General features: G+C 44.5%; 1 protein-coding gene and 1 pseudogene across 1 annotated transcript in view; both read left to right on the top strand.

Moving 5' to 3' along the window:
- The window catches only part of PIGL (phosphatidylinositol glycan anchor biosynthesis class L), a 456545-nt gene that overhangs the window by 356591 nt on the left and 75754 nt on the right, over positions 1–24200 (top strand). The gene's annotated exons all lie outside the window — the stretch shown is intronic.
- On the top strand, positions 6177–6348 carry LOC147730275 (U2 spliceosomal RNA; annotated as a pseudogene).

Below are 24200 nucleotides of genomic sequence, written 5' to 3'. Positions count from 1 at the left end.
ATGAGATGTTTGTGGGGGATAAGCAGAGATCGAAGTGGGGGGAAAAAGCAGGGGAACTGGGAGGGGAGGCAATCAGGGGGCAGAAATAACCCGAGGATGGGGTCAGTGGGTGGAGTCAGAGGTGTGGCCAGAAAGAGCAAAACCCCTCAATTTTTACGATTTGTTTCACATTTCACTGACCAGTTACAGCTTATTACGTTATTTAATGCAACCAATAGATACACATGATTATTTACGTTTTAGTATGAGTTATTTGCATTAAAATACATTCGCAAAGTGGGATACGTCTTCAATCACAGAATGTCCCAAATATACTTAAAAATGGATTCACAAGCCATTTGTCTCTGAGCATGCAGTTTCTATCAGAACTTCTCCCCCCTTTTTCGATAAGAGCAGTTCAAATATAAATGAGAAAATATCCTAGTTTGCAAATGTTTTCCACATAATTATGACTCTGTCATGTTTGCCACATAATACATAATCTGCTGCATAATCTGTCGATTTTAACAAAAACTAGTTTGCAGCTCAAACAGATCAATAGTTACAAAAAAAATTGACTTCTGCTGCTGCGAAGCGGAGAGCCCTTTGCAAAGGTTGACTTGTCATCTTTGTCACAGCAGCATTTGTATGTTAAGCTGGTACTAATGAGGCAAAATCTTTGCAGTCTTTTAGTATGTGTAAAAATGTAAAAATAATAGAGTATCAGGAAATGTAACGCATTATTTGTTTTCTAATCATTTGTCAACACTGCAACATAATGTTGTCCTCCATTGCTTGATAATTCCAGTGGCCCCAAACCAGGCAGCGCATGTTAAAAGTGATTGTGCATGAGGCAGCAAGACCGCAACGTTTGTGGACTTAGTTTGGTAGCGTGCAAATCCTGCATTGCCAACCCCTAGTAAGTTGCACTGCTACTGCTGAAATAAGGCCAATAGAGGTACCACTGGGTGCGGCGGGCTTGCCTCAAGGGCCCTGTGATCTCAGTGACAGTCACTGTTGCTCTTCGGTGTGCTGCTTTGTTGCTCAATATAAAAGAGAGGCCACACTACTCCAAGAGACAGGGTTCCACAACTGACAAAAGTATCGGCAAAAATCTCTTGGAGAAATCTCTTCATTCACCTCTTACATTCTGCACTTCTTGCACTCCATACATTCCGTTATACCTGTCTCAAAGGGGACCAACAAGACAATTCTTAACAGTTATTTGTAATTATTAAGCAATGTTTAATATTTCACACCATATAAAAATATACAATTACATCAAATTCATCAATTTAAAAAGTCTAAAATCAAACGTTAAAACAGTGCGACGCAATATATAACGAATACACTGTGACAAGAGGGAAAATACATAAGACATACACATTAGACATTAACATTTTTTGTTAATTTGAAGGAATCAATGGAACAATTAAGTTAACTACGCCTTTTTCCATGTATAAAACATTGTCCCTCAAATTTAACAGAGGTAGGCGTCATCACATTTCGGTGGAATGCCAAAATAAAAAAAACGTCTTCAAGACAGACAGTAAATAATAATTTTTCCGTTCTAACAAATGTGCAGTATTCACCAGCACAAGAAAATAAAACATATATCAGACAAAATGTCATGGTCTCACAACACTACTAATAAACAACAAGCTTTTGCTCACCATTACAGCCCCATTATAATCAAAAACAACCCATTAGATCGTATATCGCCAAAAATAAATTTCCAATCATATTTTTTTAAAGAATTTCAAAGAATCTTTACTTACAAAAGGAAAATTATCCTGAGGGCCCAATCAAGACTAAGGTGTATTAACTCATGGTTAATGCACCTTAGTGCATTCATATACAAACTCAAAGGGAATTCACTCACCTCCTTCCTTCTGAGGTGAGACACATTTGAGACTAACACAGTTGATCTTGAAAAACTTAAAATAGGTTATAGGTCCTACTGTGAGGCTACAAATAAAAATGGGTACATCGTTAACCCAAAGCAAATATTCCATTAAATAGTGCTAGGGTTAAAAATAATCAAAAATAAGGTACAGTTTAAAGAATTTTTTATAACCATACCTCTTGGTTTATTAGCTGCCTCATCTGTTCAAAACCAGTTACTGTAGATACAGATGTGTAGAAAACCCGCGATAATATTACAACAAATATGCTTCTATTCAGTAAAATCTTAAAAATAAAGCTCACGACCTAAGTATAAAACCTATAGTTTATAAGGGGCAAAGATACCCTAAACCCCACATCATACTGAAAGAGAGCCAAACCTACCTAAAGCATACTAATTCAGCAAAGTGGTGAAATATACAGTAAAGACTTCTTATGCTTCAAATGTCTCCTGAATCCTAGTTCTAAAAGTAAAAAAGAATTTTATGAAACCTATAAGTGCTGCTTCGTAGGGCTGCCTGCAAGACTGGAGGGGAACTTCAATATGGATTGTGGTGGCCAGCAGGGCCGGACTGGGAAGCAAAACCTGCCCTGGCAAAGTGCTGGGCCGCCCCCCCTCCCCCCCACACTCTCCACTCGGGGGGAGGGAGGGGGGGGGTTGGAGGTGCCACCGAGCGCTTTGCTAGGGCCGTTTTTGCAGCAAAATCGGACCCCAGGGGATCAAAACCAGCCTCCACCCTTGCGGCGCACCGGGGGATTGCCCGGTGCCCGCTATGGCCAGTCCGGGCCTGGTGGCCAGGCCTTCAAAGTTAACCCACACTTGCCACCGCTATGGTCCAACTGCTGGTGCTAAGACATCAGGGCCTCTAAAGACTAGTAGAGCCTTCTAAGTTCTAGCATGGGCAAGTGCTCCCTCAGGAGAGTGGTCTGGTGGACTTGTCTTGAAGGCTGAACCTGGTTCCCCAGCTGCTCTGATCATAGTGCCACGTCCTCTCCCCCACTGAACACCATACTGCCCCACTGAGAGAAACTCACACCACCTTCAGCTACAACTCAGTGTGCCCCGTTATAAACACCCGAATGCTACTCAATTCAAATTAAGCACTAGACAAGCGTAACATGCTGCCTGGGAAAAAAAGAAACAACTTGCTGGAAAAAGCAAACGCTCATAGGGAATGCAAGATTAAAGTAAATCATGTGAAATGTAAGCAGGAAAGACATGGTTACCTCAAAGCTTTTACACACCATATTCAGAATTTAGTGAGTGTTTTTTACCTGAAAAGTTAAGAAGATGACTTCAGGGCCTGGAAGGGACCCGTTTCAATGCCCATTGCTTATATCCTTACAAAACATTATTAGTATGGTTTAGAAATACCACATCCCTGAGAGCAGAGCCGAGGTACACATTTTATAAACTAAAATAAGGGACACAGCGGATAAGGATCACATTAAATGTTTTCCTCAGTCGTTTAAAAAAAGGACTCGGGTTTCTTGTGTTACTCAACTTACTTGATGTTTGTTTTTGTTGCCCCCGAGTTCAGCTCCTGTCAGTCCAGGGTGCTCGTGCAGGCCCAAGTGCTTGCTGATAAAAGAGCAGAACTGTAAAGGAGGGGATGGGGACCTTTAGGCAGTCAAAAGAACAATTTCCAGGAGAGGCTGGTGGGGCTGGGTACTGAGCACTGAGAACACTGGAGGGCCTCTTCTACTGCAGCCTCATTTTCGTCTAGTTTCCAGGTCTACCAGGGTAGAGAGAGGATAGTCAGAGTCGCCCAGCATTTCTACACTGAAGCCCTCTTCTTCTTTTCCTAGTGGCGGCGTCTGTCTAGGTGTGCCCAAAAATAAAGAGCTGATGAGGTTAAAGGCTGGGCCACCGGGCATCCTGATGTGACCTTAGTATTGGTCACGGGGGTGGGGGAGGGGTAGGCAGTTAGCTTTACTAGGTGAAATGTAAATCACTGCAGGGCAATCATAGGTAGCCGTTTTCGCATGCTTACTAAAGATCGACGGCCCCTTCAGTGATGCTGGGTGTAGTAAATGTCTTCTCCACTGTTCTCCTCTGGATAGACTGTACTATGATATTTGTGACATCATAGAATGCCTGGGTCTCTGGCTCACAGTGCCTCTCTCTAACTTACTGTGGCAGTTGGTTATCTCAGGCTGAGCTGCTAACAGCTGGCTCCTGGTGGGGTCTTACTTCTGTACTTAATATCTTGGAAGGAACTTACAATAAAGAGTCTTACCTACACAGTGGACTGTGCATCTTTCATTTACCACAACTTGGCGACGTTTTGAAAAGGATGAACCTACGTGTGAATTATTCAGAAAGGCAAACTAAGGAACCAAGGAATCATAAGGAAAAGGATTTTTTTTCTTTTTACTTCAAGAACTCTCAAAATTTCATATTGAAACTTAAAGGTAATGCCCAGCTGACCCCACCAGTGTGCTGTTCCACCTGGACAGCCTGCAACCTGGTCGTTTTTGTATGCCATCACCAAGGTATCTACTGTCTTCTCAAATTTCTTCAGTCTCTCCAACAGTGGCACAACAGGTTTGCGCACCCTGCTGTGTTTCACTGCCCAATCTGAGTCCTGCCTTGAGTGCGTCACAGTTTGAAGACAACTCCTGTGAGTAAAGTGTGTGCCAGCGTGATCGGCTTTGCTTGAGGTGCCTGTGGTATTAGAATTTCCAACAGCCTCCTATGTTTACCTCGGTGTGTTTGCCTCCGTGTCAAGATTGCTGTTTATTTCTAAGTCTGCGCGAACAAGTTTACTGTGGATGAGTGCACTCTTGTCTTCAGCGAAGGAATTTAGTACATGACTTTGTTATTTCTAAACGGAAATGCTACCCTTATAGTCTAATTTTCTGCAATTAAGAAAAGATTGACTGTTTTAGCATTTTGACATACTTTGCTTGGAAGGTTCGTCTGACCTGCGTTGTGATCAATGGTCGTTTTGTTTCAAGCGTTCCTCTCTCACTGCTCTCCGCTCTGCATTTGGTGACGTATGAGAACGTTTATGGGAGTTGGTGGCAATATTGGTGACGTTTTTGCAAACCTCCAATCAGATTCAGCAAAGGATGTCCTTCGTTATTTGCTGACGTCGTTTGACTCATTCTGTTTCATCTATGCGCCTACGTCACAAGAGTGCTCTGGCCTTATCCAATCCACATACTGATTTGTAGTTACGTCACAAGGGAGCCCATTTTGGTTAAGTTTTAGCGTTGCCTACTACAGTTTGTTTACGAAGTCAAGGCGGTGTCGATGTTACAATAAAGAATCTTACCTACACAGTGGACTGTGCATCTTTCATTTACCACACTGGGCAGGCCCTTTCCCCCAGATACAGAGGTCGGGAGGGTGGAGGTTGTGGCGACTGCTGAGGCCAACCTCGATGTGCCCCGCGCAAGGCTGAATGATTAAGTAATCAGGTGCTTCTCTTTAGATGCAATATCTCCTTCTGGACACCAAGTTGGTGGCCACATGAATTGGGAGAAATCTCCATCCCAGTCACGAAGGTGAAAAACATAGGAGTCTACTTTGACACCAAACTGTCCTTCGAAGCGCAAATAAATGCGATCATCTCCTCCTGTTTTTTCCATTACATCTTCAGAAAGCTGTGGCACTTATCCTGTCAAAAATTGATTACTGCAGCATGCTTTTTCTCAATATACAATCATGATTTCTTAACAAAATGCTAGTGCTCCAAAATGCAGCAGCTCGTCTGTTACTTGCCATCCCGAAACACTAATCAGTGGCTCATGCCCTCCTAATATTGCACTAGCTACCAGTTAAAAGACTAATTGAATTTAAGGCCCTTTGCATCGATTTTAAAGCATTACATGGACTTGGCCCTGATTATTTTACAACCAGTTTGGTATGTCCCAGGGAGGCCACTCCGCTCAGCGGCCACCCCCAATCTCGTAATCCCTAGGGCCAAAACTGCCCCATGGGGGGAAAAGTTTTGTTGAGGCCACTGCTAGTCTGTGGAACTCACTCCCTCTGGCGCCCAAGAAGAAAAATAACCTTTTGGCGTTCCACAAGCTCTTAAAAACCAGGCTGTTTAATAACTAGCCCATCGTACTAATCCAGCAACACCTCTGGTTAGCAAATACTGGAGAGCCGCCAAGCCTAGACACCCTCGGGTATAAGCGCTCGTTACAACTTTAAATTTAATTTCATTTTGAAACAAGGTCAAAGAGATAGCTTGTGCACTTGACAAGTTTGTTACCTACAAGTTACGAACAAATTGGTCTTTGCAGAAGGTGGCGATTGTATGTATCTGAACCAGACACAAATGCCTGACAAAAGAAGAAACAAAAATTGTTCTTATTAGTTTAATTTCTACTATGAGCCCTATGACCAAAATTAAATTGATTTTTGGATCAGGGAGAGGGAATAGGGGCTTTCTTTGTCTACTCTATGCATCAACCTGGTATTGCAGTACCTCCTGGAATGGTGCACTTCCCCACCCGGGGAAAACAATGCTGTACAATGAGAGACAATGCAACAAAAGTAGTGCTTCACTCGCAAACTCTGTAAAGTGGCGCTAATGTGTTTGGGTGTGAATAAAACCAATCTGGCCACTTTTCGACCACTGTCTCTTGCTTTATTTAGTTATTAAGTTATTTTTCATATTTTTAACCTTTTTTTCTCTTCTCTCGGTCCAGAGGCTGTACTTTGAAAGAGAAAAATGTCTGAAAAAGATTACATTTCCAGCTAAAGTGTCTTTCTTTTTTGGATAAATTTCACTTGGGAAACAAATGAACGAGAGTAGAGGAAAGAGAGGCTAAAAGCCTTTCCTTGAAGTCAGGGTTTCCAGCAAGTGAGAAGGAGCGAGACAGAGACCGAAAGAGAGGGAATAAGAGGAAGAAGGGGGTGGGAGCTGCCAGCTACAGAGCTGGAGGAGTGGATACTGTGCTTGTCTACTCCGGGGAAGAAGGAAAAGACAGAATTTCTTTTTCTGCCCATCCCACCCGTCCCTGAACGTCCGTGCCTTATCTACAGGCCTTGGCAATTTCTGCCATCCTGGGATGCATTTTTATAATAAGAAAGCAGGGTAATGGATTATATTAAATAAAAGAAAATAGTGTCATGGCTTGCCTTGTTGATCCCGCCTTATTCGACCATTGGGGGTAAGTCTCCGGTCCATAAGGAGTACACATGCTTACTTAACATTGTTTCAGTCTTGGAAAATTGCCTTCCAGTACTGGGGGATTTGTGATGTACTCGAGTGATTGTGTTTCAGCCCATGGTGTCTGATTTTTGCTGATTCGATTATGGTTTCACCAATGCTGAATATTAAGTTAGGTTACGTTATGCGGTGGTGCCTGCCTGTTGTGATTGTTCCTACAAGCGGGTTGAGAGATGCCCAATAGCGGGGGTCGGATAAGTGCTCAGAAGATATGTTTTTTATAAAGGCGCTAAGGGCCTCATTTAGAGTTTGGTGGATGTGGGGACTTAACCCAAAAAGCAGAGAATGTTCTGCCCACCAAACTTGCTGGGGCTAATTTCTTCTTTTCACCCTTCCATATTCTTATAGTCTGTCTCCTTTGTCACCTTTAGAATGCCTTACCCGCCACGTGAGGTACTGTTCTATACATTCTGTTTGACACTGTGATGAAATAAAGTAGATGTGCGTTTCCTATTTCTTGCAACATGGTGACGAGTGCCATTTAGTGCCTTGCTTCACCTTCTAATCAGCACAAGTATCAACTTCAGATTGAACCTCGCAAGCCACTTTTGATTCTAGTTGCTCCAAGCATCCTTACTCTTAATTTAACACTGGTGGAACACACTTGTCTCCAGCTTCTAACATCCACCAGTGCGTTTTACCTTTGCGAACCTTGCTGTTGCTAATTTAGAGTAAGGGGCGGCTTGGTGGAGGGTGCTGTCGACCAACTGCAGGAGTATAGGGTGACTGCTGTTACCTGTAGTTTCTCCCCACGGTTGGTTATGCAGTTGTAACTGTACTACAGTTGTAACTGTACAAATAATCAGTTTCCTGCACCTGTGCGATATTTTGGCCGAAGTGCATGTCTCGCTTCATGAAGAGAGGATCATTGTTGTTGACCGCTGCCAAGAAGTTTACACGGCTGTAGGGGTGATTACTTTAGGAGCATGAAAGCGTCTATCCGGTTTCATAGCAGTGTGCCAGCGGAAAGGATATGTTTTTTTCTTTAAGTTTCGCTATCATTACCATTTGTTGTATTTGAGACTCAAACTCTGCAATTAATTTCTCACTAGCAATCGGTTGCAATCCGTACATGACATTAACATTCCATTAAATACACATATTTGATAGAGACTTCTGGCTGCAGATTCCTTCCTTAGAATATCCCCAGGCGCCATGTAGAACAGCAATGCCCTCGCACACAACAATCGCGGTATTTCAACAGTGGTTAAGAAGTTTACAACATTCTATGCATAGAACCAAAAATTAAGACAATTGCAATCCTGTTCGGTTTCTTAGGTAATGGATGTAGGTTTATTGGTTCCACAACCAGCCGACACGTGTTTTGTCGCGTGGGAACAAAATCAGTGCGACTCCTCAGGGCTGGGAAAGAAGCACAAAAGTACAGATATGGAACACTTGGTCATATTCAGTGCATGTACATACGATTTTACATTTACATGCACTAGCTACAGTAATGGGTATGTCCAGTGATCAAGGTGTCAAAACAGAAAGATCCCACAAACCGTGGTTGGAAGGTTCCATGAACCGTGAAGATAGTGGCGGTATGGAGAACATATAATTTTAGTGGTGAACATAAGCTTATATCAAAAGATCACATTCTCCATATAAAACACATTGGTCAGGAATAAAACTGGGATGTTGGAGAGCTTTATATTCTGACAGATAAAAAGCTTCACTATAAAATAGAACAGCAACAGTTAAAAACTACACCATACTGGATGAGATCCTTTTGAAACATCAAGCTGAAATCAAAAACAGAAAGGCATGCCAATTAAAAAGGGACGAGGCAGAATATAGGGACGTTAGGGTTTTTACCTACGCACGTAAATATGACTCTATGATCCCCAGTAACAAGCAAGGGATGCAAGCAGGGAGATCCACCACCAATAGCTCGGCAACATCGAGCAATACGTCCTTGAGTACGTCTGCACTCTGTGAGCCAGAGACTGAGCTAACAGGCAGTACTGGTACCACTAGCTCGACTTTTTTATTAGAGATGCAGCGCATCAGGAAAGGCAACAGGGCGCCACCACCAAGAAACGTACTAGACCCAAAACCCACAGGGGCAGGCGGGGGAAACAACGAAGATTACCGCAGGAAACTGAGGTCAGGGACCATGAGGAATTGAATACTGGTAACCAAGAAGTACAGGTTATCAACCTCTCCTCTTTTCCATTAACTACAGATATGACATCCCTGCTTAGTAAAGGCTTTAGCTTAAAATCCCTATTCTACAGGAGACATTTGCCAAATTAAAATTGATGTTTTTAAATTTGTTCGAAACCTGAAATTAAAAAAATATTTTGCTGGACAAAAGGCAACTAATAAACAGTCTAAGAATATTCCTACTGTTTTTGATGTTGAACAATTGACAATAAAACATGTGCAATCAACACACTTGCTTCTTTCCTTGGCAGACCATGAGGAGAGTCCTTATGGCATGGAGAGGCTTCTCGAGGAGCTTGATGTTGAGACAGATTATGGGGTGGCCAGTGGCTTAAAATGTAAATCCAAATGGACTCCCACGTTACCTGGGGCATTGCCATAGATAACTTCCATAGACACATCCTAGAAGATCTCAACAAGGTCAAAACCAAAAATCTAGATTCGACTTTTAAGTATAGAGACAACCTCACGAAGGGGGAGCGCACTGCACTTTCAATCTTGAGTAACAACCCTAATATTATCATTAGGGAAGCAGACAAGGGGGGCAACATCGTGGTGATGAATCTTACGGATTATAATGAAGAGATTCTGAACCAGTTGAGCGATAACTCTTGTTATGAACAATTGGCACAGAACCCCATGGGTCCTTTGACTTTGATAATTAATGAGAAACTTCTTATTTGGAAGCAATCTGGCCTCTTGAACAATGATGAGTACCTTTACTTGAAAGTATCCAGACCATCCTTTCCCTGGTTATACACACTGCCCAAGATACATAAAGATCTCCCCTTTCCTCCTGGCAGACCTATAGTCTCGGGGATAGGGGGACCAACAGAAAGAATAGCAGAATATGTTGACCTTTTTTTGGGATCCCTGGTGAAGAATTTGCCCTCCTATATACAAGATTCAAAACACATCCTGAGCATACTGACAGACATGGAGTGGCAACAAGGCACCACATTGGTAACAATGGATGTGGTGTCTTTGTACACTAGTATTAACCCCAATCTTGGTAAGGAAGCTATGAATAAGACATTGTCTAATAAAACAGCCTCACTATGGGCACATACAAATATGTTGGTATCCATGATGGACCTTATCCTCACTAATAATTTCTTCATGGTCGACCGCAAATGGTACCAACAAAAAAGAGGGGTGGCCATGGGTTCTAAATTCTCCCCCTCCTTTGCTAACCTCTTCATGGGAGCTCTGGAGGCGGACCTTATCTGGGGAACCAAAGGATCACAATATATCGACTTCATTATTTTCTGGGGTCGTTATATTTATGATTGCATATTACTTTGGTCTGGTTCTGAAGAATTGCTACAAAACTTTTTTGATTACCTCAACAGTAACACTTGGGAGATCAGGTTCACGATGCAACACAGCAAGAGTAGCATAGAATTTCTGGATTTAGAATTTTATATTAAAGACAATGCACTACACATTAGACTCTATAGGAAACCGACCTCTTGCAATGCTATTTTGCACGCATCAAGCTCACATCCACTACATCAAATACGTTCTATCCCTTATGGTGAATTTCTCCGAGCAAGATGGAATCGTAGTGAACATACAGAATTTAACAATTGCATCTTGAACATGAGTGATAGGTTCTCAAGACTAGGCTATTCTGAGGTAACAATAAATAGAGCAAGAAAGAGAGTAAGGAAAACTAAGAGACCAGACAGTCTCAAGAAACGAACTGAGCCTAAGTCCTCTAAAAACATTGTGAGACTTATAACAGAATACAGCGCATTACATAACACTGTGAGAAAAAGTTTTAACAAACACTGGAATCTTTTAAAAACAGACTCCACAGTGAAAGAATGGATTCCAGATAGGCCAGCAATCACATACAGGAAAGGACAAACATTGAGAAATAGACTCAGTCCCACTGTCCCCGGCAACACCACTGTCAATAACTGGATGACAAGACACAGCAACGTTTTTTTTAGTTGCGGTTTCTGCTCAATGTGCAGGTGGGGGATACATCGGACTAAAACATTTACAGGATTTGAGAAGGAAACCCATAACATCAAGCAGAACATTACCTGTATGACCAAATTTGTTGTCTACATCATAGAATGCCAATGTGGCAAATATTATGTGGGTAGCACCATTAGGGCTCTCAAAGACAGGATGGCAGAACACATGAGGGCTATACAAAGAAGAGACCCCAAATATCCAGTGGCACTGCATGTTGCAGAATGCCAGCCTATGGAGGACGATGTTAAAGTTTGCTTCTTTGGCATTGATGTTATTCCACTAAATATCAGAGGTGGAAATCGCGAACTTACACTGAGGCGAAAGGAAGCAATGTGGATAATGCGTTTACATTGCATTGAACACGGGCTCAATTATGACCCGGAGTTACAATTCTTCCTAGGAGACTGATTGACCTAGTTACATATTATCAGGGGTTGCCTTGGGCGTGTAAGTGTTCGTTGTTCGATACAAGATAGGTATAACCTGAGACTTCATTGGTGACCGTTTATCACAAATATCTTTCTCCAAATAAGTCCAAGTTACTAACTGATGTATTATATCCAAATTACATTGTTCTTAATAATTATGTACAATCTTGCTTATGACTGTTTTCCATAACCTTAATCTGTATATAGAAATAGATGTAATTCACCACGTGATGCCATATACTTCCTGAAGTTCAACAATGTACAGGAATAATTCTCTGCAATACTGTATTTGAGTCACGAAGTCAATTGGAGGTGGGTGCTCTTCGTGTCCTCTATGACACATTTGGTGCGGCTGAATACTGTTAACTTGCTCGCGATTCACTGACCAGTTGGATTCACAGCCTTAGTAGTTTTGTTCCCGCTGATCTAAATTTACTTTCCGCATGACAGCAAGTCTCATGAGATGAGGATAGATTTTGTTCCTCAACAACCTCTCACCTAAAACATTATGGAACAGGGTTCTTTTCTTTCGGGTTGATTTCACACATGAATTCTATTGCCGGCACCCACGGGACTCGATACGAGGTGCCGCAAGAATGTATTAATGGCCAATTCCGGCATTGCCATTTACGTTCTAGTCTTTCAGCGAACGAGGGTATTTAATCCCAGTCTCCTTCCGGTCACGTGTCCGTATTTGGAACACGGGGACCCGGAACCAAAGGAGGAGGGATACTGTGTTTATGGTGAGTTCACTTACGATGTGAGACAGGAAAGTTTCCTGATCTGTAACCGTAATGGTAACACTCACAGGAACTGCTGATAATGCCGATTCACTGTCGGTTTTGCCCCTGCAGACACTTCCGGATTTACGACATACCCGCGTGAACCGGAGCCTGTAGGTGTATCCCCTCCCGGTTAGAGGCTTGATGAGCACACTCATTAAGGTATTTGGATCTACATTATAACTCTAGAGATTGTTGACCAACCGTCTGTTCTCATCAGACTTCAGGACTTATAACATACTGTAAGTTTGAGACACTTGCATTTTTCTTCCTAGCACGGCCGATCGAACATTCTCAACCCGTTTGCTCATGAACTCAGATTCTCGTTAGGAGACCACTACTAGAAGATATAATTAATCCCACTTCGGTTGTCACTCATATTTACGGTGAGTGGTGATTTTAAGATGATATAACGCCAGGTACAAAACAAGGCGTTACCTAAAGAGAGCCGAAGAACAGAGGTTCCTTCTGACACACACATGCCCTTTTTAGGTTTCGCCTCGTCAAAAGCTGCGCTCTGCGCAGCTTTTCGGCGCAGGCGAAATCTAATGTTCCGCCTCTCTCTTCCATTGGCTAGCTCCATAAATGGAGGCTAGCCATTGGAAGAGAGAACTGTCCGTCATTTCCCGAGGCGATTGGTGGGCGTTCCGCCGATTCTTTCCCTCTCCGCAACGTCAAGAAGACGTGGCCACTGTGGGCGTGTATTTATTTATTTTTTTTACTTGATGTTGGTGTTCATTGTTCGTCTTGTTCCCTGTCCCGCTGTCTGTTTCCTGACCACCCTCCCGCTGTCCGAGTGCCCGCCCGCCCCCCCTCCCGCTGTCCGTGTGCCCGCCCGCCCCCCCTCCCGCAGTCTGTGTGCCCGCCCCCCCTCCCGCTGTCCGTGTGCCCGCCCCTTCCCGCTGTCCGTGAGCCCTATAGTACAAGATAAAATACATACATAACAAGCCCGTCCCTCCTCCCGCTGTCCGTGTGCACGTGCTTCTTGTTTTATTTGGTGCTGTCTTAAGTCCTGGGCTGTGGCATGTCTTACCCTACTTTATTTGCTATAGCTATTGGACATGGCAGGAGTGTTTATTTTGTCAGAACAGAACTTTCTGTGCTGTTGTTTCTGGGTGGCGTACTGGCTCCCTGCGATGCTCGCCGGAAGAGACACCTTCAGACTGGTAGAGCACGGGCAGCCTTTACTGTCAACAAACATTCACCAATTCCAAATTACCCAGCGGGGCAGGCAGTGGACAGAAGACACATCCACTGGAGCTCGGGGGTTGCAGCCACCTCCCCCCGCTCGTGGCAGGAGTAGGGAGAAGGGTCGGTCCTCAATCAGCAACTGGAACCCTGGAGGAAAAGTTCACCAGAGTGCTGCGTCGTGCTCTGCAGGAAGTGCTGCGAAACCGCTGAGTCTGCAGCGCCAGGAGATGGGAAGCAGCCGGGCAGGATACGGGCCGCCCGGGGACCGCACCTGACGGGGGAGGTGAATCTGGCTTGAAGAGAGGGGCAGCCAGGTGAGGGTGTCTGAATAATGGGGCTGTAAAAAGGGCTGGGTGGGGGTCGCGGGAAGAGTGGGCGATGCAGGACATCAGAAAACGATATTAAATAGAGAACACATCGGACGTGTACCCAAATTAAGGCGGGCGCGACCCGCGTCCCTGTTTGAGGGTACCTTCCTCGTTTTGCACTTTGACAGGCATCTGAGAGGGATGTTGTATTAAACTTTTCGCCCATACAGACCGTCTTTTTTTAAGTTTAGAGAGCTTTATTGCGCATAATAGGCATAGTAAAACATAATTACAGAAACAATGGCAGTAATAAGAGAGTTCCCTTCATCTCTTGTTCCATTCTTCCATTTTTCTTTTCTATCTTTCTTTCTTTTGTTACGTGCTTTTTCTTCCTTTGTTTCGCCCTTATCCAATTTTCCTCGCACTCATCTTTAACTTGCTTTGCAAATGTTAGCATTTCTCGGTCTCTAATCAGGTTTGCTTACTTTGCCACCCCACTTACCCCCACCCGGAAGCACTGCCATTGTTTCTTCTTTCTTGCTGTATTAATTATCAGCTCTTGTGTGATGTGTGTGTGGGCCTCGTGTGTGTGTGGGGGGCTCTTGTGTGTGTGTGGGTGTGTGTGTGTGTGTGTGCAAATGCAAAACGTCTCGCATTTGCGACAGAGTAAGCTATTGGCATTGTAAATGACAATGCCGATTATTTATCTGTTTTCAAAACCAACACATAAATAAAAAGTTTGTCATTTACAATGCCAATAGCTCTAACTTTTCCGAAGGCGAAACCGTTGCATTGTAAATGCTTGTTTATATTCTGTACAGGAAGGTACCACCACACCTGTAACCTCCCTAGACGCTAAAAGCGTTTTTTTCTCCTTCCCTATGGTACACATTCCCGGCTGGGACGTGTAGGACTACCAAGTTCATACGGTGAGAGGTTACTTTTCTTGTGTATGTCTGCATACAGTATGCTAGACATCAAGTCAGTAGTCTAATGATATCTGTGGATCTACAGATACACGTGACTAGGGGTAAACACCAACAAATGTTTTCCCTGGTTCATCTTCTCCCTTCTTTCCTTCCCTCCAAAATAACCCCCGCCCCCTTAATTTATCTTCCCCACTGCAGCTAATAGACTGTGTAGACACATCACTTCAGACCTATAGGATTTTAGGTCGTGTCATAAGGTATGAGAGTTTCTTAGCGTGCAAATAATTTCTTTCACAGTGATGGCTGAGATTGGGCATGCATGCGTTCACTTCACACAACAGACATGAGAGTGACTTCGAAAGGTGCATGTCACGCCGCCGTACTAGGCCTTTTTGTGGTGTTCCTTTTTTCTATTTTTTAGTGAAGCTTTTTATCTGTCAGAATATAAAGCTCTCCAACATCCCACAGTTTTATTCCTGACCAATGTGTTTTATATGGAGCATGTGATCTTTTGATATAAGCTTATGTTCACCACTAAAATTATATGTTCTCCATACCGCCACTATCTTCACGGTTGATGGAACCTTCCAACCACGGTTTGTGGGATCTTTCTGTTTTGACTCCTTGATCACTGGACATACCCATTACTGTAGCTAGTGCATGTAAATGTAAAATCGTATGTACATGCACTGAATATGACCAAGTGTTCCATATCTGTACTTTTGTGCTTCTTTCCCAGCCCTGAGGACTCGCAGTGATTTTGTTCCCACGCGACGAAACACGTGTCGGCTGGTTGTGGAACCAATAAACCTACATCCATTACCTAAGAAACAGAACAGGAGTGCAATTGTCTTAATTTTTGGTTCTATGCATAGAATGTTGTAAACTTCTTAACCACTGTTGAAATATCGCGATTGTTGTGTGCAAGGGGATTGCTGTTCTACATTGTCCCGTAGGTTAGGTGACTGACCTACTTTAGAGCGGTTAAGGGGTCTTATCCGCTCGCCTTTCTGCACAACGCCTTAACTTAGCAATCAGTACACATTAACGTTCACACTAGGTAGTGTGCCCAACCTTTTCTGAAACACTAAAAACCCCACTTGTTGTATTTGTATCCCCAGGCGCCAGACTGGATCTGGAAGATTTTTTGCTCTGTACCCCTGCGGGTTGTTAGGTGGCATTTTTCGGCTCCATATTGGCGTCATCCATGCTGGAAGTGATATTCGCGGTACCAATATAGGCGCCACCCCGGTGCGCTGACATCATTTTTTTCTTTTCGGTGCCAGCTGACTCTAACCCAGTCTGAGCGACCCTCAGTAGTTTTTTGACTGGCTTTTTGCAACTTTCTAAGGACTCTTTTGAAGTATATATATTGCATTACAATAGGGTGCACTGTGCATAGAGCTAGAAGAGACCCTCAGTGGTTTACAGAGGCAAAAGTAGATAATACTAATGCTCTATTTTTGTGGTAGTGTGGACGAACAGTTAGGGTTATCAGAGGGTAGTACTAAGCATTTGTTGTACTTACAGAGGCAATAAAAAAAAACACTCTCAAGGAATAAAGTCGAGACCAAATTAGAAAACTTCTTTTTATATAAATATTTAAACAAAGGACTTCAAGAATAAGGTAAATACTTTTCGTAATATAATAAAATCACAATCAGGTGCAGTGAAGAATTGCAGCTGGGCAACGGCATGTAAAGAAGCACCTTTCTGTCAGGGGCTGGCACCTTGTAGCGACAATTCTGGTGCTGCTGGGCCACTGCTGGGATACGTCTCCTGAGTCCTGATGTCCCTCATAGGGTGCTGGCTCGCTGTAGAGTTGGAGTCTGCCTGGACTAGTTTTTTTGCTCCATACCCCTGCGCGTTGTTATGTGGCATAATTTGGCTCCACATTGGCGTCATCAATGCTGGAAGTGACATTTGCGGTACCAATATAGGCGCCACCCCGGTGCGCTGACATCAGTTTTTTCCTTTCGGTGCCAGCTGGCCCTAACTCAGTCTGAGCGACCCGAAGTCATTTTTTGACTGGCTTTTTGCAACTTTCTGAGGACTCTTTTGAAGTATATAAGGTGCACCACAATAGGTTACACTGTGCAGAGAGCTAGAAGAGACCCTCAGTGGTTTACAGAGGCAAAAGTAGATAATACTAATGCTCTATTTTTGTGTTAGTGTGGGCGAACAGTTAGGGTTATCAGAGGGTAGTACTAAGCATTTGTTGTACTTGCAGAGGCAATAAATGATACACACTCCCAAGGAATGAAGTCGAGACCAAATTAGAAAACTTATTTTTATATAAATATTTAGACCAAGGACTTCAAGAACAAGGTAAATACTTTTCGTAATATAATAAAAGCACAATCGGGGGCAGTGAAGAGTTGCAGCTGGGCATAAAGAAGCACCTTTCTGTCAGGGGCTGGCACCTTGTAGCGACAATTCTGGTGCTGTTGGGCTACTGCTGGGATAGGTCTCCTGAGTCCTGATGTCCCTCATAGGTTGCTGGCTCGCTGTAGAGTTGGAGTCTGCCTGGACTCGTTTTTTTAGGTTTTTGCAGCAAGGGTTGAGGTGCCCCTGGTAGTGTTGCCTTTCAGCTATGGTGGGTCCTCCTGGGGCCTCGAGACTTGGTGCAGAGGCCGTTCTGACCCCCCAGAGCAAGTGCACATTCGGCTGGCACTTTGAGATGTCGGTCGAACTGGGAAGCTGGATGATGCTTGACCAGACTTTTCTGTTTGAGGGGCCAGTTGCTGCCGGGAGATAGTACCTCTATCTCAAGGGAGTTTCTCCAGTGATTTGTAAGGTGCTTACGATGCTCCGGGGGTTTGTGGAGGCCATACAGCAACGGAGCATGGCGATTGTCAAATTCTGTGGTGACAGGCCAGATTTTGCGCCCAACGTCTACCATGAGGTCTGCAGTTCTCTGTCGAACAGCTATTCTTTGTTTGTCTTCTTCTTGTGACCATGGATGCTACTGTTCTGGGTCTGGGGGTGCCACCTTATCCCTAAATTTAGGGGCATTTACAAGGGAGTGACAGGTAGTGGCCAATGGGCCCCTTACCTGGGTCGTCTACACCCTCTATTATTCCCACCTCCTGTGGGAGGGGGACATAGTCCTAGCCCTGATTGGAGATGTCCCACCATCTTCAAGATGGTGGGCACTGAAAAATGTGCTGCACTTCTCCTCCAGCAACTGGGGGGTGGAGTTAGCAGAGGGGGGCACACCTCCTATTCTTTCTAAGTTTTCCATCCTGTCTTCCCGCCAAACTGTGGCGAGGACAGGAGGGGCAGGGGTCTGCTCCTTCTATTAGGAGAAGCTGGGGGTCACGTTTTAAAGGAGGTAAGGCTATTGAAGCTTCCCACCACGGATGGCTTTTCCTGATTAGGGGAAGGCATGAACACCTCCGCCCAGGACAATCTTTGTTCTCGACCACTGAGAACTCTGGTGCTCACCCCATGAGATCAGAACTCTGTCTGGTGGTGACAGGCTGGCTTATACTAGTTAGTGACCACACTAAGGGTTTGTAGGTTTCAGTGGACTCCTCTGAGGGGCCCTCTGTGTGCAATTATTAATAAATCAGGCACTGGAATCTGTGCAGGTTTATTTAGATGAGATGTTTGGTACCAAGCATCCCGTAATACAGTGAAGCCATCATGGAGCTGGGGAACTCATAATGACAAGTGTCCAGCCCATCTACTCTCTATGGCTTTCTTGTTCACTTAGAATATCCAAGAATCAACATGGATTTTGTAGGGGCATATCTGCTCATGCAGATATGTCCTCACAGGAGATATGTAAATGTGTTTGTATTTATATAGCGCCTTCTACCCAGAGGTCTCGTAGCGCTGTATTCATACCGCTGTGGAACCCTTCCTGGCTTTCCTTTGAGATGTCCACTCCTGGGCACCCCCAAGGTGAAGCCAGGCATCCAAGCGCTGCTGGGGCCGTTGTGGAGATTAAGCAAGCTATTGCCCAGAGTCACAGAGTGGGACCCATGATTAGACTAGGCACAGAGGCGAGAATTATCAGGTCCGGGGATATTGAGTCCAAGAGCCGCCGAGGCGGGAATTGAACCCTGGTCCCGGGCCAGACCTCTGCATCAGGGTCTGCCTCTCTAACCATTGAGCCATGCTTCTCCAGATATATTACACTATCCCTTAGGGCTATAAGGCCTGCCAGAGTAGTGATTAACCTTTATCCCATGTGGTGTCTGTGGCCATGGCACACAGGGATGTGTACCATGTCGACTCTTCGGTTTTGTCTGCACCACTGCAAGCAGTCTGTAATGTCAGGGTGCATGGCTTTGATGAGGGGACCCTAAGGTGGCACAATTTGTGCTGCTACTCTTGAGGCCACTCTTTAGTGCCAATGCCCTACGTACCAGGGGTACCACTTAATAGGGACTTACAAGGAGTACTGAAGTTGTGCCAATTGGGAAATAAATGGTACAGTTTAGGGAAAGAGATTCTGGCACAGGAGACCTGGTTGACAGGGGCCCTGTACACTTTTTTCCCCAGGCAAAAAAGGGGGGCTAACCATGTCCAAAAGAGGCACTTTCCTACAGTCTGACATGGGTAGATTTCTGTGACAGACCCCACCTGGTTTGTTTGTGGGACTTGGCGCATGACCACGACTCCAAGACCTGTGAGGACTGCCACGACATGCATCCAAAGACGCTGAGGGAGTGATCCCTCAAGCTCCTCGCCGCCTGACATCGGACTTCGCAATGCTCAAGATCTCATTTTTTCGGAAGGTCTCACGATCTTTTGCGGTACCACGACTGTCGTCCTACTCCAACTCGTCAGGGAAATCTGGTAAGTGCCATAAGCACAAGATGTTGTGCAAGTAATGCTGTCCAGTTCTACATGCGGCTTGATTACATTAACCCACAGTAATGGGGAGTTTGATCACCCTATAGGTATTTGGCAGATTTTCTCACACTAGACATGATTGGTTAGGATGCGCTAGGTAGGAGTTCAATATATTACAGTATTTGTATGCAAGCATATATTCCCTGTAACAAGAAAGATGGTTGAACTGTTTATCTTTTTCACCATTCTAGTAATCCCAATCACATTATTCTGTTTTCTTCTGTTTATTATTGAAGCACAAGTATTTTACTCAAGAATCACAATGCTTCAAATACTATTGAAAGGCGTCACAGTCTATTTCTTGTGTATCTCTTTGGGTATGCATAAGTAACTAATAGAAAGTATTCTAGGTCTGTTACCACAATTTCCTTTGGGAGTCAAAGGTGTTATATTCTGAGGTTGCACATCCATTTGTTACCCTGTAAGATTAGGGGGACAGATGCTGCACTATGATCTAGCAGGACTTCGGCCAACATATCCGGATGGTGTGCGTAGAATCAATTTCACAAAGTTCTGATGGTTATGTTGTCCAACAAATGCACAGTTTTACTTGGGAAAGTGTAAGCTGTACAACAGTCTTGGACCTTAACCTGCCCTCAGTGGCAAACATCTTGACGGAGGTGCTTCAGTAGGGAGTCGCCCCTCTGCACCCTTACTCTCATTCAATGAAGCCCTTACTGATGTTCTACTTGGGGCTGGTCCAGGCCCTGCACAAGGGCTCCTGTTCATAGGACAATTGTCCGCTGCCATCGCCCCGCTACTGGTGACCACAGTTTCTTAACCCAGCACCCCAGTCCAGCGAGCTTGGTGGTCCAAGCCTCCACTTCTAGGATCAACTCTGGTGTTTTCCCTACTACTCCACCATATTGAGAATCCAAAATGCTGGATACCTTTGGGAAGAGGCTGTTCTCTTATGCCAGCTTTGCACTGCGGTCGGTGAATTCCACATGTCTTTTGGGCCGATATTCCATACGATTTGGGATTTGGTTGCACAAGTTCTGCCCATGATCTCGGAGACCAGAGCCATACTCTTCCATGCTGTTGCTGACAGAAGAGACAAAGCAAAGTTCATCATGCGATGTGGAATTGACATGACTGATTCTCTGGGGAGAGCAATTTCGGTAGCCCTGCGGCATCACGCCTGGCTGAGAACAACTTGTTTCTCAGGGGAATTCCAAGCCTCGCTTATTGACATACACCTTTGATAGCTCTTGCCTTTTTGGAGAGAAGGCTGAGCCAGTGCTGGAGCACTTTAAAGACAGCAGAGCTACGGCCAGGTCCTTGGTGTTGTCTCCGGCCCCTCGTCATCCCCAGTCCTACTCTCCCAGCTACCATGGCCAACAGTCTTCCCAGCCTTTTAGTGGCAGAGGACGTGGGTCTCATAAAGCACATTGGACAGACAGCCAAAGGTCGGGTCAGTCCTTCGAGAAGGTGCCTGCATCAGAAGTAGGTCATGGTTGCTATTCCTGCTACTTTCTTGTGCCCAAGAAAGACGGAGGCCTCCGTCCGATCCTAGACCTACACCCTCTCAATTTCTTCCTGAAAAAGGAGAAATTCAAGATGCTCATGTACGTTCTGTCTTCCTTGGACCCAGGAGACTGGATAGTAGCATAGGATTTGCAAGACACATTTCCACATCTCGTCCTGCCTGCCCACAGACGTTACCTGTAGTTCACAGTGGGCCAAGAAGACTTTCAATTTGCAGTGCTCCCCTTAGGTCTTACCACTGCCCCTAGGGTGTTAACAAAAGTGATGGCGGTGGTTGCAGCTTATCTGCAGATGTTGGGGGTTCCAGTCTTCCCTACCTCGATGATTGGCTGTTGAAGGCAATCTCACACCAGCCAATCAACTTTTATCTTCAGAATATGGCCAGCCTTCTACTCTTGCTGGAGTTCATTATCAATGTGCCGCTCGTAGCTGAATTGTGATCTACGAGTGATTTGTGCATTAACTGCTTTCCTGCTTGTCCACTGACCTAAGGGGTCAAGAAGAATCAGAAACCGCGTGTGAGGTTGTTTGTCAGCAAGGGCTGGGACTGCGAGACCCAGGCTGCAGCGCAGGACCACCAGAGCGCACCTGGAGTCTCTTCCCGCCCTTGCTCCTTCCTGATTGGCTGTCCGCATCGAAGTGGCCCGTGATTGGCTGCCCACCACCTCAACAGCTCGCGGCCCCCGCTTCGCGGGTGCCGCTCGTAGCTGAATTGTGATCTACGAGTGATTTGTGCATTAACTGCTTTCCTGCTTGTCCACTGACCTAAGGGGTCAAGAAGAATCAGAAACCGCGTGTGAGGTTGTTTGTCAGCAAGGGCTGGGACTGCGAGACCCAGGCTGCAGCGCAGGACCACCAGAGCGCACCTGGAGTCTCTTCCCGCCCTTGCTCCTTCCTGATTGGCTGTCCGCATCGAAGTGGCCCGTGATTGGCTGCCCACCACCTCAACAGCTCGCGGCCCCCGCTTCGCGGGAGCCGCTCGTAGCTGAATTGTGATCTACGAGTGATTTGTGCATTAACTGCTTTCCTGCTTGTCCACTGACCTAAGGGGTCAAGAAGAATCAGAAACCGCGTGTGAGGTTGTTTGTCAGCAAGGGCTGGGACTGCGAGACCCAGGCTGCAGCGCAGGACCACCAGAGCGCACCTGGAGTCTCTTCCCGCCCCTTGCTCCATTAATAAATATATCCAGCTGACGCACAGCGGGACGCGTGCGGGACGCGTGCGGGACGCCGGGCTAAGCCCGGGCAAAGGGCGGGCCGTCTGTGGCCGTCCGGGGACGCCCGAGGACGGGACGGGCCACCCCCCTTTAATCTTGCCCACTTGTACAGTAACTCACTACTTCAAGGTAAGAAATTAGAGCAATCCCAAATTACCTACAACTAACAATAGAAGTATTAACTGTTTGCACGTAACTTACATAAAAACAACAATAAGATTAACAAATGGGCTTCAAAAAACTACGCTCCCGTACAATCTTCATGAAAAGGATGGGGACCGAAAATGCTATACGGAAATCCACTGACAAAGCCATAAAGCCCGGTCGTATAATTCAAACGCCGGCAATCAGTACATACTTCACTTCACTTACAGCTAAAGTCACGCAAACACTGAATACCACAGCCCAAGAAGACTCTCTCAATGCTTCTGCAAATACTAAGGAAACTGAATGCACTTTAAAGTTGCCAAACGCACAATTCCAAGCGGTTCAACAAGACCCCGACCTAAGTAACAAATTATTACATACCCCAAAAGAACTGAAAAACCTCGAACGGGAATCGTCTATCCTAATAACTTCGACACCTTTAAAAAATAGAGGGACTTCAATGTTATTCGGAGACTCAAAAGCTACTAAATCAAACCAAGGTTCACAAATTTTGGAGCATACAACAAGCCATAATACGCAGGAAAAAAAATCTCCTCCCATTACTTCACCTAATCTTTCTTTGGATCCTTTCAACCTCAACACAAACAATAACAATATTAACACAACTTCACCCATATCTAAAGCCTTGTTTTCGCTGCAAGAGATATTGGAATCAGTCCTCTCCTTCCTGGGAAACATCCTAGAAAATTCCGACCAAACCTTGGATGTTCAAATAGGGATTTTAAAACATCTAGTAGATGAGAAAAAGAAAAAAGATCTCTTCATAGCAGGGGAAAATAAAAGCTCAGTGACAATCAAATACGAACAAAACGACTTATTAAAAGAATATAATAAAGATCAGAAGAATAGAACACGCGATTCTGGTACTCAAACCTCCGAGACTCAAATGCAACAAATACAAAATCCGGATAACCCAAACGACTCTGTGGTATATTCCCTAAAAAATCTCTTCAAAGAAAAACATCAACAAAAAAATAAGCATTATCCAATATTCTCAAAAAGAAATGAAACAAACACTCTTGTTAAAGATACTACACTCGAAATTCAGGAAATTCACATTTCCAATATAATAAATCAAGAAGAAGGAGAAAGGATAACCAAAACGAAACAGGAAAAAAACTCAGAAGGAAGGGAAAGAAGGAGGAAAAAAACAATTAGAAGGTTTCAGAAAAAGAAATCTTACAAACTAAAATTTCAAAAACCAGTTATAACACAAAATTCAGAAGAGGATCAAGCTGATAATATAACTGCATCCGTAAACACGAAAAAGTTAACCTCTAGCAAAAACTTTGCAGAAAAAACACCACAACTGGATCCAAGAGCTAAAGAATATGCCCCCATCAAACACCCAGAGGAATTAGATCTAACCAATAACAAAAAAAGTAGGGAAGCTACAAATAGGTATAATCAAGGATATAAAGAACCTTCCTCTAAAATCCTACAATTTGAGGAACTCTTTCCGAGCGATCCAGCTCCGCTTAGCAGAGGAAGGTTAATACATTTATTACGACACATCGAGCCATTACACTCACTGAACAGTAATGAACTTGATCTAGTCTCCTTTCCCTGCAAAGACAATGTTAAACTAACTAG

Source organism: Lissotriton vulgaris, chromosome 2_1 (assembly GCF_964263255.1).
Source record: "Lissotriton vulgaris chromosome 2_1, aLisVul1.2, whole genome shotgun sequence".
Lineage (NCBI taxonomy): Eukaryota > Metazoa > Chordata > Amphibia > Caudata > Salamandridae > Lissotriton > Lissotriton vulgaris.
This window is presented reverse-complemented; position numbering and strand designations above follow the sequence as displayed.